The sequence below is a fragment of the Asterias amurensis genome, chromosome 16, assembly GCF_032118995.1.
Source record: "Asterias amurensis chromosome 16, ASM3211899v1".
NCBI classification, from domain to species: domain Eukaryota; kingdom Metazoa; phylum Echinodermata; class Asteroidea; order Forcipulatida; family Asteriidae; genus Asterias; species Asterias amurensis.
In genome coordinates, this window is record NC_092663.1 from 3,023,486 (window position 1) to 3,045,470 (window position 21,985).

Here is a 21,985-nt window from a genome sequence, read left to right on the forward strand (position 1 = left end):
CGTCCAATAAGGGGGGATGGCGCACTTTTAGAATGAGGCAGCAATTAACACCAGTTAGATCATGGGCATAATTGACGATGAATTATGGGCATTGCACGTCACAGCACTATGTGTTAATCAAGCTCTAGAACAAAGGGTACATAAAGAATAGAAGGGCAATACCAAGTTTCATTATGACCTTTCGGAATGATTGATCATTATTAGGCACTAAATGGCCAGTTTCCATAAATCAAGGGGTAGCCTATTGCATAATATTAAAATTAAAGACCTTTGCATTTTCTTCCATTTGTACATACGTATCTGGTATTTCATATGTTTAATGAATAGGGTGGTATAGATGGCCTTAGCTTTCGATCCAAACCGGACCTAGTTCAGAGGCATAAAACAAGTACAAACAAATACATATCCATTCATAGAAAAAGAGAGGGGAAATGGATTAAAGGAAGAAAGAAGCGGGAAAATAACAGCCAATCAAAGTTTCTATTTCAGAAACAATTGGGGGCTATGAACCAATACGAGTAGAGTGGCGAGGACAAAGGAGGTTTCATATGAAAGGATGGATTACTGGACCATAAAAGTGGTAAATGCATCGTTCGTTAACAATGCAGGGAAACATGAAAGGGTAGAATTAGAGAACAAGTTGCATCATGATGCAATTAACAATGGTCAATTAATAGAGAAAAGCAAGATCAAAAGTACGATGGTATTAAAAATAGGTATGAGGGACCTGTGGAAAAAAGGGGGGTTATTTACATGAGATAGTTATAGTAACAAATATATAAGAACAACTTTAAAAAAAAATTAATTTATACTTGAGTTACAGAATATAAACAACATTATAGTTCTCAAGCAGAAGTGAAGTGGGGGTAACGGGAATTTATTTAACACCAGTGTTTATGTTTAGTCCAAAGGACTTGAATGTCTTGAGTTGGTGAATCCAGTGTGATTCTCTATGCTTGCAGTTATATTTCATATGTTCATAAATTGCACAAATGGGAGGTTCCCAAGGGTAGTTTCATTGTTTCCAAGATGAAAGAGGATTGTAGACGCTTGGACCCTCGGCAAGATTCAAGATGTTCCATTACATTTCCAGTGCTGAGCAGTCTGGTTAGTTTTTACCGCCAGTCTGCAAAATATTGAATTATTCGGTTGGGTCCTGAGGCGAATTAGAATAAATCTGCTTTATACTTGTTAAGTATAAAGAGTTACACGGTTCAATGGTTTGGCGGGAACATTGAATAGGACTGGGTGCGGTACCCAGGGTAAGGCTTATCTGGCTATGCTATCAATATACACATTAAAGCTTTGTTAATTTAGTCTTTTTTTTAGTCGTTATATAGTTTAAGTATCATCGGTAACAGTAGCAGCTACCATAGCTTAGCAGGGAGGTCAGTACTAGCTTGAACCTGAAAGCGTTGATTTGCATAGATCAGGTGTACGTTTCCAATATCGGTTGGTTTTTCGTATCTGGCGGTCAACACAGCACTGATGTTCCATGGCAATGACACGTTGTGTCGTAAAAATGTCGGCACAAAATGTAACGAACAATGGAGGCAGGCTAAACCGTAAAGCTTACGTATTTGAACAACAAAGGCGCATGATTAAAAATTATCAGTTGATCCGGTTATTCAAGTTACAGGGTGTAATTATTGTCAGTGAAGACGAAAATTCGGTCGTTACAAAAAGTAACAAACATTATAATGTGGGACTAAACGTACAGAGTATGTACATGAGATGAGAAGACGCATGATTAAAAATGATCGAGTGATCCGGTTATTCAAGTTACAGGGTGTAATTATTGGCAGTGAAGATAACAATTCGTAAAGTGGTTACAAAAAGTAACCCATTATAATGTTGGATTAAAATGTAACAGAGCATACACATGAAATGACAAGATGCATGATTAAAAATAGGTTCAATTACAGGGTGTAATTTTTACAGTGAAGACAAAAATGTTCAATGCAAACGTAGAAGAGTGTGAAGATGAAAAGAGAAGATGAATGATTAAAAAGGAATCAGTTGCTCCGGTTGCAGCATAGCTTGCAGACATCTTCATCCGGTTGCAGCATAGCTTGCAGACATACCATATTTGACTTATATGACCTTTATTAAAGTAGCATAGTTAATGTTTAAAGTATAATCAGCTTATGAAGCTCTGCTGTTAAAAGCAGCATTCTTGGTTGCCCTTTTCGGTTATTCTGAGGGTGAGTGAGTTTACAACTCACGATGGCAAATTCCCGGGCGTTGCGTATTGGTGATATTTCCTTTAATCAGGAAGGGAATTTGCAAGTAGTTCTAAGATATTCAAAAACGGATCAAGTGGGTAAAGTTCAATCATTTCTATTGACAGGAATGCCAATACTTCACCGTTTGTACATTGAGGGGGGACCCTATGTCAGCCAGACATGTTAATCACATCTTAAAGTAGGGATTAAGGCCTTCAGGTAAACCCCACACCCTTTTCAGTTCATAGTTGCAGGATATGTTTGGGGTTCGGGAGGAACAAATCAAAAGTATGGGGAGATGGAAGTCTGGAGCACTTGAATCCTACGTTAGGCCAGACTTAATGTTTTCAATTGTCTAAAAGGGGGTAGCTTGTAGCAAGGTCATAAATAAGCAGTGTAGACAACCGCTTCTTTAATTAGCATATTGCCGTTTAAGATAAATAATCATTTACAAGATTGGTGAATGTTGAGTTGGTTGTTAACAAATTGTGTACAACATTTTCAACTACATACAAGACTTTGACAAGATAAAATATTGGTCAGAACAGATTACCCAGGCTGTTTTTCTTTGAATTTGTTTTTATACAGATGTTTATCGGGGACAGGATCATTCGCCACAGCAGCGGCACAGTGGTGGTACAGTGAAATGGAAAGGCGTGTCTGGGGCACGCCTGGACGGCTGGGACTAGGCTCAGGAGATACGGCAAAAGGCGAGGTCCCGACGGCAATAGTGTTACATCTAAGTACCAAAGATATCTTGAAGGAAAATTCGGGACAGATAACACATAGGGTAAAAGGGAGCCTAAAGATGTTCATCAATCCGATGCAAGAACGTTGGTACCGGGACAGTATCATTCGCCACAGCAGCGGCACGGTGGAGGTACAGTGACATGGAAAGGCGTGTCTGGGGAACGCCTCGACGGCTGGGACTAGGCTCAGGAGACTCCTGGCAAAAGGCGAGGTCCCGACGACAATAGTGTTACATATAAGGACCAAAGATATCGTGAAGGAAAATTCGGGACAGATAAGACATAGGGTAACAGGGAGCCTAAAGATGTTCGTCAATCCGAAGCAAGAACGTGGATACCGGGACAGTATAATTTGCCACAGCAGCGACACAGTGGTGGTACAAGTGACATGGAAAGACGTGTCTGGGGCACGCCTGGACGGCTGGTACTAGGCTCAGGAGATACCTGGCAAAAGGCGAGGTCCCGACGACAATAGTGTTATATCTAAGGACCAAAGATATCTTGAAGGAAAGTTCGGGACAGAGTAGACATAGGGTAAAGAGAGCCTAAAGGTAATTAGGAACATCCTACCCAACACACGGTTAATTTGGTCAGACATTTTGTTAAGGGTGAAGTATCAAGGTAAAGTTAAAGGAGGGCAGAAAAACGCTGCACTTGGGATTTAAATATGTATGCAAAGAAGATACTTCGGGAGATGCAAAACGCACCTGTTATAAAACACCCCCATCTCATTAACCCTTCCCGGAAGGTGCGTACTGGCAAGACATGATTCATTTGGTTCCATCAAAATTTATCAGACGGGTTGACACTCGGAGAAAGTTTTGTAAAAAAAAAAATAATAAATAAATAAAAATAAAATAAAAAAAAAAAATAAATAAAAAAAAGGGGGGGGGTGTTTGGGCAAATTTTTATATCAAAATTTGCTTTGGCGGTAAGTTTAGGTTGTTCCTATAAACAAGAAGCTAATAGGCATTGTAGCCTGTGATGAAGTGGTAAATTCATTTATGTGAATTGATATGGATAAATATGGTGGTAATAAAATGATGTGATTGTATATAAAGAAGTAGATTAATTTGGTACCTTCTTGGCAACTCGCTGGAAGTGGGAACCTCATTGACCCGGAGTTTTCTCCAGTCAATGAGTGCATTTATAATTATAATAATTGTAATTAGTCTGGTACCTTCTTTGGCAAATCGCCGAGAAGTGGGAACCTTTGCGGATTGGAAATTTACCGTTCGCAAAGTGAGGGATTGGGACCCTTTGCGAATTGGTCGCAAAGTGTATTATAATGGGAACTGGTATACTTCTTCATGAGTGGATATCACTGGATGGAATTAAATAAAGGGAAATCCCTTATATTATTATGAATGGGCGTTTTACCACCGAATTCAGAGTACGGAATAAATTAACTCTTGGCAGAGTTCACTACAACAACAAATCCTTGTGTCTGTGTATATTTATCAGGTGGTAATAGGGTTTAATGCGTAACGCAGTAAACCGATTTAACACCAGGAAATATGCATAATTATAGTCAGGTTGCACAGTCGGGGCTATAAGCGATTGGGATTGTCAGGGCGCATTCAGACGTGGTTCCATTGTTCTTTTCAACCAACCAAAGCAATGCATTTGGGGAAAGGGTGCTTGTCTTTCTGGGAACCGTCATTGAATATTCTGCCACCGAGGAGTTAAGATAGATTGTATAGTTTCGCAAAATTCCCTCCCTCCCTCCCTGGGGTTAATGGAAGGGTCAGGGTATTACGAAATACGTGGTACAGATTGATATGACTGATAATATTACAACTTACACTTAAAGCGGTAAGTTTAGGTTGTTCCTATAAACAAGAAGCTAATAGGCATTGTAGCCTGTGAGGAAGTGGTAAATTCATTTATGTGAATTGATATGGATAAATATGGTGGTAATAAAATGATGTGATTGTATATAAAGAAGTAGATTAATTTGGTACCTTCTTGGCAACTCGCTGGAAGTGGGAACCTCATTGACCCGGAGTTTTCTCCAGTCAATGAGTGCATTTATAATTATAATAATTGTAATTAGTCTGGTACCTTCTTTGGCAAATCGCCGAGAAGTGGGAACCTTTGCGGATTGGAAATTTACCGTTCGCAAAGTGAGGGATTGGGACCCTTTGCGAATTGGTCGCAAAGTGTATTATAATGGGAACTGGTATACTTCTTCATGAGTGGATATCACTGGATGGAATTAAATAAAGGGAAATCCCTTATATTATTATGAATGGGCGTTTTACCACCGAATTCAGAGTACGGAATAAATTAACTCTTGGCAGAGTTCACTACAACAACAAATCCTTGTGTCTGTGTATATTTATCAGGTGGTAAATATATATATATGATTAGGATACACTGAGTTATAATACTGGTCTTTGGCCATTACCAAAGGTACACCATGCCTTTTTAATAAAGACACTAGACACCTCTGGTCAATGCCAAGGACCAGTCTTCTCACTTGGTGTATCTCAACATCATGCACAAAATAACAAACCTGTAAAATTTGCATTGAATTGGTCGTCGAAGTTGCAAGATAATAATGGAAGAATAAACACCCTTGTCTCATGAAGTTGTGTGCTTTCAGAGGCTTGATTTCGAGACAAAATTTCGAAATCAAATTCAAATATTTTAAGGGAAAGTTAATTCTTTCTCAAAAACTACGTTACTTCAAAGGGAGCCGTTTCTCACAATGTTTTACACTATCAACAGCTCCGCATTACTCGTTACCAAGTAACTGAACTATATTTTTAGGGACTAACCGATAGTGTCTAGTACCTTAAAACTCAGTTATAAACCTTTAGTGTACACATAAGGAATTTGTGGTCAGATATTTGAGGAGTTATTTTCTTGTCATGTCGTACGGGCCGAAACAAATATATTCGTGATTTCCACCTTTTCTTAATTTCCTAGTCAATATTCTCACATTAATTGACTAAGCTTGTTGTCTCGACAGGTGGGTTCAGCCTAATCGATGAGAAGTTGATATGTTGTCCCCTGAGGCACGCAGATACCCCCCCCCCCCATTGGTCAAGCGGTACGCTCGAATGGTCAAGCTAGTCCAATGAAAGGAACTTAATACTCCGATTTTTCCTCATCAGTTTCTTGCGTTTCCCCTTGTTCGGCCAACAACATTGCTTCCTAATAACGATTTGCACTTTGAAAGCCCTGCCATGGGGGCTGTTGTCGGGGGCGTGAAGACATACTTTATCATTTCCAGAAATTCCAATCTTATAGAAACAATATTGCTTCACGAGTTGTACATGTGATACTATAGTTTAACCTCACTCTGGTGTGCAACATTTTGTTGTGATAAGCAGCTATGCTTAGTCTGCATAAAGGCACTGTACACGCTTAGTAATTGTCCAATGTTCTCACTTGGGGTACCCCATCATAAGCATAAAATAACAAGCCTGTGAAAATTTGGGCTCAATCGGTCATCGAAGTTGCAAGAAAATTATGAATGAAAAAACACCCTTGTTGGACGAATGTGATGTGTGCTATCAGATAGGAATAAAAAACCTCTAGTTAGACGTCTTCTGTTATTTTAATGCGAAATTACCTCTTTCTCAAAAACTACAATACTTCAGAGGGAGTCGTTTCCCACAACAGCTCTCAACTGCTCGTTACCAAGTCAGTTTTTAAGTTGATATTTGTTTTGAGTAATTACCAAACGTGTAGCGTCCCTTTAAAGGAAAAGTATACCTTCAGATTTATAACCGTTCGATTACTTTAATCCCACTAAAAATACACAATAAATTAATGTGTGGAAATTTCATTTAACATGGTGGTAGTGCTTTTGGGAATTTGTTGCCGAAAATCTGGAGCGGTTATTTCCTCGCAGGCGGGAAACGGAATACACAGCTTATGAGAAACAATTAATGCAGAAACGTTTCTCAAAGTGAAACTGTGTGGTTCCCTCTCACTAACATAACACTGCATTCTATATAAGGGAATTGTTTCTGGAATAAATTGGCATAATTTTGAAATCGTGTACCTTTACTACAAGTGTCGCTTAGATTCATCCGTTTGGGGAATTTTATCTCTAAGTAAATGTTGCACACAAAACCTGACAAAAGATTGTCCACAGTCAGCTTAAAAAATCGTCACTGTCAACTTTGATCGACAAATTGATCGACACATCCTACACAGTGTCTAAAAGTGTGTACTATGGAGTCTAGTCGATCGAACCCTTTCCCCCAAGGGTCGAACGTGAGACTATTATATACACTTGTCTCAACTTTGTTTCAATTCAAGGGGCTGTCCCACCTCGCAGAAAATCTCATTTCTGATTTAGATTCATCCGTTTTGGAATGTTTATCTCTAAGTAAATGTCAACTTTGATCGAAAAATTGATCGACATATCACACATAGTGTCTTAAGTGCGTACTGCGAATCCTAGTCGGTCGAACCTTTTCTCTAAGGGTCGAACATGAGACTATTCTATACACTTGTCTCATCATTGTTTCAATTCACGGAGCTGTTCTACCTCGCAGGAAAATAAAATCTAATTTCTGACTGCCCGGCCAGCACTAAATACAGCCTTAGGTTTGAATTACAGGCTAACTCGATCTGAGCTGCGTATATATTATCGATCAGTGTTTTTCTGTTAAGTTTCAACCATCAACGACCCCCGCGAGTCGCTTGCGGCGCTACTCCGACCACCCCCCCCCCCCCAACCCTTCGCCAACCCCTCAAAGATGCAAAATAAAGTGCATAGTGACTATTTCTTCCTCCATTGTGATACAAAAACCTGAGCAATGTGCTTTAGAAATCCGAAAGCCCTTTGTCCTATTCTTCTAGTCTGACATTAACCTTGTCTTAAATGTTAGAAAGAGGGCTTTTAAAGATGTCTCGCAACGAGTTCATACTTTTGCTATTGAGAATGAGGACAAAACAGAAACGGGAACAGAAAAATGTGTCCAATGTGTTTTCATTCTATAACTTTTTTGAGTAATTACGAGTAGTGTCCACTGCCTTTAAAGACAGTGCCACTATTGGTAATTGTCAAAGAGCAGTCTTCTCACTTGGTGTATCTCAACATATGAATAGAATAACAAACCTGTGAAAATTTGAGCTCAATTGGTCATCGGAGTTGCGAGATAACTATGAAACAGAAAAACACCCTTGTCATACCAAGTTGTGTGCTTTCAGATGCTTGATTTCGAGACCTCAAGTTCTAAATCTGAGGTCTCGAAATCAAATTCGAGGAAAATTACTTCTTTCTCGAAAACTACACTACTTCAGAGGGAGCCGTTTCTCACAATGTTTTATACTATCAACAGCTCTCCATCACTCGTTACCAAGTAAGTTTTCATCTTAATAATTTTCCTGAGTAATTACCAGTAGTGCTCCACTGCCTTTAGAGCGCGTTGAGCGTCACTTGTGACGGGTATGAGCGCTATATAAGAAGCTACTATTATCAATAGGGACTACCATATATGTCCTATAAATCAGGATCATCATGACAATACCAATCTATGCCCCCTACCTTTAAATCAATAAATAAGCTATTGCTTGTATTACATATACCGAGTAAAACTAATAGCACTAATAACACTGATAAACAGAGTCATCAATCTTGAGCTAAAGATTAATGTATTTTTGTTCTAAAGCAAGCGTGCACGGCATTGAAAGTACAAGGTACCTCGCATGCTGTTGCTAAAACAGCCTTGGTGTTTCCTGTTCACGGGAAAAAACCTCGAAAGGTCTAAATTAACATAATTTTTCTCTATGCAGTGCTGTACATTAAAACAAAATCCTGGGATTTTCAATTAATATTAAAACCGAATGCAAACAAAAATATATTTTTTTAGCACTTAGAAAATAATTTGCGCATGAGAGGGCTAATTCAAAATCTTCCCACGTTGGGTTCAAAGGCTTTACCAAACTGGGCACGTTTGGTAATGTTGTCAAAGACCAGTCTTCCCACTTGCTGTATCCGAACAAGCATAAAATAACAAATCTGTGAAAATATGAGCTCAATTGGTCATCGAAATTGCAAGAAAATATTGAAAGAAAAACACCCTTGTTGCACAAATTGGTGTGCTTTCAGATTTTTGATAGCTCCAGACCTGAAGTATTTTTCAGATTAAAATATTTTGGCGGGAAATTACCGCTTTCTTAAAACCTACGTTACTTCAGAGGGAGCAGTTCTCACAATGTCTTATACTATCAACCAGCTCTCCTTTACTTGTTACCAAGTAAGTTGGTATGCTTGTTGTTTTGTTTTGAGTAATTACCAGTAGCATCCAGTACCTTTAAAGGCGAAATCAGAAGGCAACCTGACAACTAGGTTTAGTTAACTTCTTATCATTCTATCTGGTTTCTCGCCGAGCATGGCGCCCAAATTTATTGATGATGAGAGAGCCACTGGCGAGGGTAATTTTATCATCATTGTGAATTATTAAGAAGAAAGTGAACCCTCTTAAAGGAACACGTTACCTTGGATCGATCGAGTTGGTCTTTAAAACGCGTTTGTAACCGTTTGTTATAAAATGCATATGATTGGAAAGATGTTTTAAAAGTAGAATATAATGACCCACACAAGTATCACTCGAGATTGCGTGGTTTTTTCTTTTACCTCGTCGATTAACACGGTCGGCCATTTATGGGAGTCCATTTTTTGAATCCCATAAATGGCCGACCGTGTTAGTTCGCAAAGTAAAAGGAAAACCACGCAATTTTGAGGCAAATTAATTTTGTGTGGATCATTGTATTCTATTTTAAAATCATCTTTCTAATCATATGCATTTTGTAACAAACGGTTACCAAGGCTTTTCAAAGACCAACTCGACCGATCCAAGGCAACGTGTTCCTTTAAATGGGATAAACAATCTATTATGAGATCGAAATCGACATGAGTGTGTCCCTGCATAAACAACGAGTGCGAAAAAATGCAATGTTCAATGTTCACGTATGTTCTTTCCCTCTTTCTCTAGTCAACCGAGGTCGGAATCATGTTAAAGACTTACTTGAATGAAAACAGCATGACGTGATCTTTGCTGAACTTCATCTAAAATGTTTTCAATTAGAGGGGAAATTGAGTCATATGAGTATAAATAGATTTTAATTGTGTATACAAAAATCATGTAGAATACCCTTATCCAGTGCTTTTCTGAAAGATTCACGGAAAGCTCCGTTACGTCATCACTCATGTTGCGTCATAAAAAGTGGGAGCTCCAATTTATATAGCCGATTGTTGTTAAAGGCAGTGGACACTATTGGTAATTACTCAAAAAAATTATTGGCATAAAGCCTTACTTGGTAACGAGTAATGGGGAGAGGTTGATAGTACAAAACATTGTGAGAAACAGCTCCCTCTGAAGTGACGTGGATTTCGAGAGAAAGAAGTAATTTTCCATGAATTTGATTTCGAGACCTCAAGTTTAGAATTTGAGGTCTCGAAATCAAGCATCTGAAAGCACACAACTTGGTGTGACAAGGGTGTTTTTTTCTTTCATAGTTATCTCGCAACTCCGACGACCAATTGAGCTCAAATTTTCACAGGTTTGTTATTTTGTGCATATGTTGAGATACACCAAGTGAGAAGACTGGTCTTTGACAACTACCAAAGGTGTCCACTGTCTTTTAGAAACCGTAAGTCGAATCGACTCACTATAATTTAAAAAGTAAACTGGGCTTCATAGTTATGTTTCCATGTGTAAAATGCTCAATCTTCAATCCGGTTCGAACCCCATCTCAGACCAGAGCCTTGCATTCTGATTGGGTTTCGGCTCCTGGTTGCGTGCGTTTCCTCATCTGGACTTTCCTCCGTAAAACTGAACATTTCTTTTTGCTCATTTTTGTGCTGTAGTTCGCCCCTACTCGTTCATTCGTGTCATTAATTACAGTATAATTGTCTGAAGACCCACTCCACACAAAGCACACCCGTATTAATCAGTCACTTATCTTTAAAGGCACTGGATACTATTGGTAATTCCCCAAAATAAATGTTAGCATAAAATCTTACTTAGTAGCGAGCACAAGAGAACTGTTGATAGTATAAAACATTGTGATAATCTAGAGATACTCCAAATGGCAAGACTGGCCTTTGACAATTACCAACGGTGTCCGGTATCTTTAAAGCCAAATACGAAAAATGTGAATGTTGACGTTGGGAAAGAGATGTCGAATGCAAACATCATTGACGGTGCAAAAGTACAGAAGCGTAGCCTTAATGTGTTTGCACGTCAAGTTGTAATTTAATTCTTTTTGAAAGCTTTTTCCTCGAGTGGTGAGTAGGAAGCCCCAAATCAACGGCTTGGGGCAGTGAAGGAAAATAAATGAACAGTGGACTCTGATTAAAAGAAGTAATAATTGGTTGAATATTCGGATTTAAGCTCTTGATATAACCATAGGCAGCACGCCATTTTATATTATGCAGTTTTTAAGGAGAAACTTACTTTGTAACATGTAATTTAGAGCTGTTCATAGTATAAAACATTGTGAGAGACGGCTACCTCTGAAGTAACGTAGCTTTCGAGAAAGAAGCAATTTTCCACTGAAATTGTTATGCTAACAATTATTTTGAGTAATTACCAATAGTGATCTCCAGTGCCTTTTATTCTACAGTCAGGTTTCTGACTATTAAAACAGCCTATTTGACTGAACTACCGCGTTGTCACATTTAAAGGAACACGTTGCCTTGGATCGGACGAGTTGGTCTATTAAAAGTGTTTGTAACCCTTTTTTATAAAATACATATGGTCGGAAAGATGTTTTAAAAGTAGAATACAATGATCCGCACAAGTTTGTCTCGAAACTGCGTGGTTTTCCTTTTACTGTGTGAACTAACACGGTCGGCCATTTTGGGGAGTCAAAAATTTGACTCCCATAAATGGTCGACGTGGTAAAAGGAAAACCGTGCAATTTCAAAGCATGTTTGTGTGGATCATTTCAAAGCATGTTTGTGTGGATCATTGTATTCTACTTTTACAACATCTTTCTACCCATATGCATTTAATAACAAACGGTTACAAACCAACTCGACCGATCCAAGGCAACGTGTTCCTTTATCCAGTACCGAGACTTTTCGTGGCGCTATATCACATCGTCGTTTGACTGAGCGGATGGAACAAGAACAGCGACCCTCCTTGTTCTCGACTATCCAAAAATAAACCGCCCGATCTCGGCAAAACAGTTCACTAACCTTTTAGACTTCTGAGAGCGAAAATCTTATAAAGCTAAAACACAAACGAGAAGTGCTCTTCAAATAATTTCGTTACACGCCGTGAAAACAAATCGTCACATCTGTCATAACAACTTAAATCGAAAACGCACATTTACAAATCCTTAGAAGGGGAATTTCTCGATATACTTCTACCTTGCAGCTATACTACCCATCAACTTGAAAAACGACAGTGACGGTTTTGTAATGTACTTAAAAAGGCTAGTGACATCTCTGACAAAACAAAGCGATTTGTCAAAATATGCGGGGACAAGTGTGTGATTTTCGATAAATTCTTTAGGAGGGGCATTTCATTGTATACTTCCATACACTTGTAGCAAATATAACACACCAACTTGCAAACTGGAAGGCGAGAGTTCTAAGATGTACTCAAAAGGTCAATGATGTCTCTGGCAAAACAGTAATTTGTCAAAATATATTCGGAGGCAAATTTGTGATTTTCCTTACCGGGCGATGTGCTCTTGTGACCCCGCAGAGAGTACCAGGCCTTCGACGCTCTGATCCGTCGAGGGATGTTGTCTTGATCTCTTTAGGGACAGGTGGGAGTCTCCCTTAAGTCTCTTCCTTGAAAGTGCGAGGACTTCTCCTGATGAAGGAGTTGATTCTAGAAGGAAGATTTGAAGGATGATGGAAAGTTGGATTAGCTGGTGAGGGAATGATGGGTTGGGGAGATTAAAGTGCCAAGTCGGATGTAGACTTGATTCAAGTCCCGTTCTCAGGCGAGAGGTCCCTATTGCATATCGCGCCAACTATTTGCAACTAGCAAACCAGAAGTCTCCCGAACAATCCGAACAAAATCTACTCCGCGGTAGTAGACTATATAGCAAGACAGTTCTCTAAAGAACAAACGCTACCTGGCAAGCAGATACACACATGGTGTTAACGCAAACCAAATATACATTGATACATCACCATGCAATGCCTCAAATCATTATAAACGCAGCACAGGTTGGAAGATGCCGGTGTCGCATGCAATTATGTCCTCTGTGCAATACTATCCGGAGGACATTATTGCATATGCAATAATGTCATCCGGACGGTTTTGCATATTCAATCGTGTCCGCCCGGACGCTGCTGCATAATGCAATTGTTTGCATATGCAGTTATGTCCGTCCCCGTGCAAAACCGTCCTTACAGTAAATTAAACGCCCTTGGTCGACGGAACACGTTCGCCATTTTTTTTTACAAGCTAAGTGCATCTCATGAATGACATGGGTTATGTTCGGCCGTTGGGTATTTGCTGCAATCATAAAATACGTGAATATTCATGCTGCATCAGGTTCAGTGCATGCACGCTCGCTTACGCGCGCACATACATGTACATGTCCGCCAGACGGTTTTTGCATAGCCCCGGACACGTTTGCATATGCAAAAGTGTCCGGGTGGACAGTATTGCATGGCGGACACAATTGCATCTGACACCGGCCGCGCAAAAGTTTTCTGACGTCATTCGGCGATGGGACTGAAAATAAAAGGACTCTGACGGGATTGAGACTTGTGTCAAGTCTAAGTCGGATGCTGCTTGATGCTTCGTGTCTCGGTCCGTGGGGGGGGGGGGGATTATGCTCTGATGATCGCGGTGACTTTCTTCTCTTGGTGTCCTTACACTTTTATGTACAACTGATAAGCTGGGATGAATCTTCTGATGTACCTGTGCTGGGCAAACGGGGATTTGAACCCAACCGAAATGCCATGTTTGCACTTTATTATCTGCTACGTTGACTCAAAATAAGAACAAAACGATGTGAAATCATTTTGGGAGACTATAAGCTGTTGAAATTTAGCCACCAAAAGGACCTAAGGGTATTAGATGCGCACTAAAAATAGCTAGTGGCCTGACGTTTCAACACTAGTAGAGTCTTTCTCGTGGCGTTGAGTGTCGCATCGTTTCGGGTCGTGTCTTGTTGTGTCGTGGCTTGGTGTTACCAGAATGTCGTGTCGTTTCGTGGCGTGGCGTGGCGTGGCGTGGCGTGGCGTGGCGTGGCGTGGCGTGGCGTGGCGTGGCGAGGCGTGGCGAGGCGTGGCGAGGCGTGGCGTGGCGTGTCGTGGCGTGGCGGAGCGTAAAAAGACCATTTTGTAATGCATCGAAAGAAGCTTTCCATGAGTGACGTATGTAAGACTCGTTCAAAATGCTTTAGCACGTTCACATTTCCCGAAATAATTTCATCATTTTGATACATGTTTGCTTGTGGTTGCGCACGTGGAAGTCATCATGTAAATACGTTTCTTATAGTTCCCCTTTAAATGATATTACTAGTTGATAAATGTCTCACGACAGTGACACCCCGATGTGACTGTAAAAATATTAAAAAGTCAATATCAAGTCGTTCGTAAACATGCCGTGCAATTTTTCATTTAATTGTAAAGTGCTGGTTTTCCGGCTCGCGTGAACAAGACTTTAGCTGTCAGGCAATCTGATTGAAGACTTAAATTTTAGTTTGAAGGTTTTATGAGGTTTTACTCGTTTAAACCCGACGATGGGTATTTTATTTATCTACAGGAAAACACATGAATCTGTTGAAATGTGTGCGATGGTGTGTTCTGCAGTTTTACATATATCTGGTATAAACATTTATTGGAGCATATCATTGTACAATTTTAACATTATTGTTATACGGGCACCTCTTGCACGGACCGTCTAGTGCGTGTCTGGGTTGTTTAATGTCAACAGAGCACTATTAAACGAAGTCTCGGCAGACGTGCTTTAAAGGTACTGGGGTGGATTTCACAAAGGTAGTCCTAACTTATGACTAGTCCTAGGCAATGCTATGAGATAGGACCAGTCCTAAGTTAGGATGAGTTACTGGTCCTAACTTAGGACCAGTCCTATCTCTTAGCATTGCCTAGGACTAGTCCTAAGTTAGGACTACCTTTGTGAAATCCACTCCTGGACACTATTGGTAGTTAGGGACCATGGATAAACTATGTCACGGGAACGACCGCGTCGCGACGCGTTCCTTCGCGTGACAAATTGAACAAAAGAAAATCTACGGAGTGGAACGCGTTCTTCTCAACCACCGAGTCTTGAGGAAGACCCACTGTATAACAAAGGAACAATGGTGAGGCCGAAAACCACTGTGTAGTTATAATCGGCTTATCTGGGTAGATATAAACCCAAGTTGTTTCCACTGCAATTTACGTAAACTGTCGTTTCAATAAATAAACAACAACCAAAGATCCATGTTAATTATAATAACTGTGTCTCCGGTCTAGTTTATATTTTGACTAGTTTAGTTAATAATATTGCATCTTTGCACGACCGCCATGCAAAATAATCCCCCAAAATACAACAGAATAAAACAAAATCAATAAGAAAAACATCTTACATTAAACAGTAAAACTATACCTTTTTTTTTACATCCAAGGTATCCAAAATGTTTCATTTTTGAACAATGAAGCCAACACGTTATGTAGTTTTTCTTAAACACGCTAAATATTCTCAAGAACTGCTGAAAATTCACCACGTTGTTGACATGCCCAAGGTACCAGCAACGGCGCCAAAGTTCTACGCTGGTTAGTATTGCAATTTTCGGACACCAGATTCTCCCGAAAGTCTCAATCTCAAGGCGGTTGTAACTAATTTCGTAAACTGTTGCGCATTTTTCCAACGGAGGGCGGCTCTCCCGCTATCACATTGTTAAGGAAAGCCCTCTAGCGTTCAATGTTTCTTGCATTATAGTGCGTTGCACGCAAAGTAACAAGACTACTAGGCCGGTATATTGAAAACAGTGTGTGTGAGTGTGTCGCTGGATATAGTGTGTTTGAGTACTACGATGTAATTTTGCGTTGTGTTTTGTGTGATTGCGAGCCGGTCAGCATGATTTCGCGGTACCTTTATGAACAAATCGTGTAAGTGTAATCATCTCTGTAAACACGGGTCCTAATGTTATAATTAGATGTAGATACAAAATAAGTTGGCGATGATTTCAAATTTAAGAATAATAGTCACCACTTCAACTTGTTATGGCAGTAGCATATTATTGTATTGGCTTTGGTAAACTCGAGGGTTGGCTGTACATGGACATCTCCAATCCATTGTCTGGTGTATACCTGAGCTAGACCGCAAACACTAATCCTTCACCCTTTCGTGGCTTACTTGTGAGCTGCCTTGTCCATGTAATCTGAACAACAAAAGGCACCAACAATAGAGTTCGATAACGAGGGACCTTAAAAATCAGTGAAGCGCTTAATCCATCTTGGGACGGGCGCGTGACAATTTTGGGACGGACTCGTTCTAGAACGAGTCTGACCGCGGGCGGCCGCGTTCTTAGTTTATCCATGGTCCCTTACTTAAAATAATTGTGAGCAAAAAACTTACTTGATAACAAGCAATGTAGAGGTGTTGATAGTCGAAAACATTGTGAGAATTGGATCCCTCTAAAGTTAATAGTTTTTGAGAAAGAGATAATTTCTCAGTCAAATAATAAAAGACTTCGGGACTCGAGCCCTTTGTAGGCATCTGAAAGCATCTACATCAAAAGGGATGTTTTCTTTTATTATCCTCTCGCAACGTCGATGACCAATTGAGTCAAAATGTTCACAGATTTGTAACTGTATGCATGGGTTGGGAAGACTGGTCTTTGACCACAAAATGTGTCAAATGCCTCTAAATGCAAAGTGTAGCTTTGGTTTTGGAGCCGTTTGATTGTTTTTATCTTATAATATAATGAATACAATAAAACTTGTATGTGAAATTTATGTTTCGAAAGGTTTTCGCATTTTTGAGATGGGCATGCATGAAGAATATTCCTTAACAAATACACATTTTCAGGTAGGCCTATACCTTTAATACACAAAGGACAAATTGCATATTTTGCGCTTCGATTTTAAAAGTGTCTGACACCTTTTCCCGTCCTTCCTTGGTCTGCTGTTAACGAAGGGCTAAATGGAGCAAGGCAATGTAGCCATAATGGTGATAAAGGTATATACGTGTAGGCAAGTGACACGGGGGCTTACTCCATGATTGAAGTAACACAATTAAAGGGAAACATTGATTTCGGATTTGGCGTTTTGTGCTATAAAAGCGTGCGTTGCGATGTTTGGAAAAATGATTCAAAAGTAGAATATAATGATTCACACAAATACCTCTCGAAGTTGTAAGGCTCTCAGATGGAAATGTGTTCACTTTGCTTTTAAATTCTCAGCTCATGCCTTTCCAACTGTGAAATCGGATCAGGGTCGCATCTATTACAAGACAGGATTACACTATTTCCACTTTTGTTTTACTCGCGCCATTTTAAAGGGCACAAAGAGTTAGGACTAGTCCTAAGTTAGGACTAGTCCTGGGAGATATACAAATTGCCTGGAGATTCCTAAGTTAGGACGAGTAACTGGTCCTAACTCGAGATAAGACTAGTTCTAACTCTTTGTGAAATCCACCCCTGGACACCTTTGGTTATTGTCAAAGACCAGTCTTCTCACCATTCTTCTCACCTTTTTTTAGTTCAGCTTTGCTTTAAGGTCTCGGCTCATGCTTTCCAACTGTGAAATCGGATCAAGGTTGCTCTCTATTAAACACAGCATTACATTATTTTGTTTTACTCGCGCCATTTTAATCTCCGTTCTTTCCTGTCCCTTTACTTTTTAGCTCACGCCATCCCTCCTGAAAGGTGGCATTTTCAACGGGGGTTAATCCAGCGAAATCAGGCGGGATATAAACGACTTAGTCAGGGGGAACAAGCGGTCACTCCGAAGAAAATCAAATCAACTTTTGCGTCTCGCAATGCAAGGTATTTCCGTTTCTTGTCAAACATATATCTGTTAGTAAATTGGTAACTGATCTGACAGGTTTTACGAAACATCAGCCATGCGTGAATGCGTTGGCAAGTGCAAGGTCGTACGTGATTTGGCGCTCTGAGTGATGTTTTCCCGCCCTCAAGCCCGCACTTGTAGCACTATTTCTGTGTAAATTGGAAACGGTGAATGTTGGAGTGGCAATTTGCATATAATTTACATAGTTTAAAACTACTGACCATAAAGGGAAAGTATACCTATTTTGTCTTCCTTTTTTTATATTAAACTCAAGGTTGTACGTTTAGACATGGGTGATTTTTTTCTCGCCCCAGGCCTTCACTTGTGGCACTATTTCTGTGTATCTGGAAAAGGTGAATGTTTGAGTGCCAATTTGCCAATTTAATACTGACCATCTGCAATTAAATGGAAAGTATACATTTGGCTTTATTTATTTATATATTATTTTATTCAATGTCCTACGTTTAGGCACACTTGGTGATTTTTCCCGCCCTCATGCCCGCACTTGTGGTCTGTGTAATTAGAAATGGTGAATAGTTGAGTGTCAATTTGCATATCATTAAAATAATTGAATACTGACCATCTGCAGCTAAATGGAAAGTACACCTTTGGTCTTTATTATACTATTATTTAATATATTCAACATTGTACGTTTAGACACATGTGGCATTTTTCTCGCCCCAGGCCTGCTTGTGGCAACTTTTCTGTGCAATTGAAAATGGCGAGTGTTTGAGTGGCAATTTGCGTATCATTTACATAACTTTCTTAAAACCACTGACCATAATGTAGTTGAAGGCATTGGACACGTTTGGTAATTGTCAACGACCAGTATAATTCTTACTTGGTGTACCCCAACATATCCATAAAGTAACAAACCTTTTAAAACAAATTGCTCACTTCGTCGCAAGCTGAGAACATTAAAAATCGAAACACCCTTGTTATCTTAGCTACATGAAAATGTGATGTTTTTTGGCTTACAATTTTCAAAGTGCGCTGCCAAAACCGGGATGTTGAAACTAACACAACGGGTGTTGTCTTATAAAGAACACGTTAAAAGAATATTTGATTGGAATTAATATTTACCATTTAAACAAAATAAAAGACCGAACCTTTTACGATGATAGAGGCAGTTACTGGTGAAGATTTGCCCCGTTAAACGCAGCTCTTGCCCCGGTAGTCGATGAGTCTCCGACACGGACGTACTCCCGTTCCGTTTACAATCAATGTGAGTTCATAGAGGTGTTCCGAAAAGCTTGTGATCTGGTTGACACAGCTGCGGATGTTTTTAATACGCATACCAATACACGGGGGCAAGACATGCAAATTAGGCAATACGTCACGCGGGAAAGTACCCAATCAGCGAGTCCAACTATTTCCAAGGTCTAATAGCTAAGCGTGTATAGCAGACGTTCTCTTAATGTGTGCCAAATTCATCAGTGTATCGAATCCACTTAGGCAGAAATAAATAAAGAGACATGTTGTCTAGGGCTCTTTATACAAGCACCGATGTCAGATGCAATTGTGTCCGCCATGCAATACTGTCCGCTCTGGACATGTACATGACTGTACAGGTTTGTGCGTGCGTAAGCGAGCGTGCATGCACTGAACCTACGTATAATATGCAGCATGAATATTCACGTATTTTGTGATTGGTGCAGCGAATAACCCAACGGCCGAACATTTACCACGTCATTCATGACATGCATTTAGCTTGTAAAAAATGGCGAACGTGTTCCTTTGACCAAGGGCGTTCAATTTACTGCTAGGGCGGTTTTGCACGGTGGCGGACACAACTGCATATGCAAATGTGTCCGGGCGGACACAATTGCATTATGCAGCAGCGTCCGGCGGACATTAGTGCATATGCAATAATGTCTTCTGGATAGTGTTGCATAGAGGACATAATTGCATGCGATATCGGCCTGCTCTGTTGGACGACGAACTGCATATGATACATGCACTGGCACGTTATTAGGTATAGATACCGTGGGGTCGAACGAAGCATGGTTTTTCGAGGTGTCGCTGCTTCGTTTGTACGAGGTTGGAAAAACTCGAAAAATCATGCTTCGACCCCACAGTGTCAAGTACTGTTATGTACCGTGCTAGTACATGTATATGCATTTAAGTCGGCCCCTTGATGTGAATTTAGAGCGGGCCTATATTGCGTGCGTGAAGAGGCTTGGAGAATGCTACCCTGGACGTAATTAGAAAAAGATGTAATTTCCCTCTCCAATAAAAAAAAATACTTCAGCTAAAGCCTTTTGTTATACATCTGGAAACACACAAAGTAAAGCAACAAAGGTGTTTTTCTTTCATTATGCTCTTGCAACTTCGATGACCAATATGAGCTCAAATTTCACAGGTTTGTTATATATTTCATGCACCATGTTGAGATACGCCAAGTGGGTGTAAAGTCTTGTAATTGGTGACAATTACCAAAGATGTCAAGTGCCGTTAACGAGGGGTTTAGAGACTTGTACCCCCCCCCCCCACCCCAACTTGTATGAGGACTCCATCTATTGGAAAATTAGGACATAACCAAATCGAACTTGACATTCCCCTCCTATTTAGCGATTTACCGAGTGGAATTTTGTATTCCTTTTACGGGGTTTTGTTACCTTGATATTTAGTCGATTAAAATACCATTTTTTAGGTCAGGGTTCTAAAAACAGAAAACGAGGACATGAAATCGATGTCTTTTTCATTTTTTTATTTTTTTTTTCTGCCTGACTATCCTAAAAAAGTATGTTAATAATGGTGCTAAGCAAGGCAGTTGTACACAGCTAACAATCAAATAACTAGGACAACGGTTTTATAATTGCATTACACAAGCCTATCTTGAAATCTGCACAGATATTATCTGACACACATCTGTCTTACTGCGAAAACAGGTTTAGGAAGATCTGTTCCAGAAGGCCCTTTTTTTTATTTGCGCAGCAGCATGGACCGAAGGCTAAAAGACTCGAAAATTGGGTCGTTGCCCTTTTTCGCGGGTTCTCGCCGTTGTGTGTATAAATTGCGTTGTGTGTGCAAGTGCTTGGTAGGATTTGCTTGAGCTGGATAACGATACCGATTGACCGTGGATTATCTGGTTATGGGTTATCACACAAATGGTTTTCCGTAAAACTTAAGATATATGAAGACTGCGCTGTTCAGTTTTAGATTTGGAAATCCAAAAAAATAAAACTATAAAAAAAAAAGGTTACCAAGTAAGTTTTATGCTAACAATTATGTTGAGTATACCGAAAGTGACCACAGTGCCCGTACACTGGACACTATTGGTAATTGTCAAAGACCAGTCTTCCCACTTTGTGTGTCTTAACATACGCATAAAATAACAAACCTGCGGAAGTTTTAAATCAATTGGTCGTCGGAAGTTACAAGATAATAATGGGAAAAAAAAGGTTGAAAGATCAGCTTGAATTCGAGACCTCCAAATCAAATTCAGAGGCCTCGGAATCAAATTCTAGTGAGAATATAACTTCTTTCTCAAAAAAAACACTACGTTACTTCGATAGGAGCCGTTTCATGTTTTATACTATCAACAGCTCCCCATTGCTCGTATACCAAGTAAGTTTTTTATTCTAAAAAAAAATATTTTGAGTAATATTAACCGCACTGGACATGGACGCGTGGAAGGAATTCACTTCTCGGATCACCACGGGACGGCTGAGGCCCTAATGGACTTTATAACACCCCTTACCAATATTCTGCCTTTTCATTGGTTTAGAGCGCGTCACATGATATGTCTTAGTTTTGCTAGACGGCGGCCGTGTGATAGTGCATCGGTTTGCCGTGCGCTAGTCCGAAAGACTAGCACACGGCGTGCAGTACCCAGACGTCCGTTGCGTGTACGAGGATGATAAATTAATAGTCTGTAACCATTTCGGATTACATGCAGAGCACAGTAAAAGTTTTCGCAATCTGTATTCGCGTCGTCCGTGGATTGTGCATTCAGGTCTGTAAAGTCTGTACATTATTTAGAAATGTTTGGGGTATTATAAAACAAATATTGGCTCGGTGATCCCCGGAGCGTTCTATTTTCCCGA

At 39.9% G+C, this 21,985-nt stretch overlaps 1 pseudogene; it reads right to left on the minus strand.

The window, feature by feature from the left end:
• LOC139948968 (G-protein coupled receptor 54-like) overlaps positions 1–19,232 on the minus strand; it is a 48,154-nt pseudogene extending 28,922 nt beyond the window's left edge.
• Positions 19,233–21,985: the final 2,753 nt, after the last annotated feature.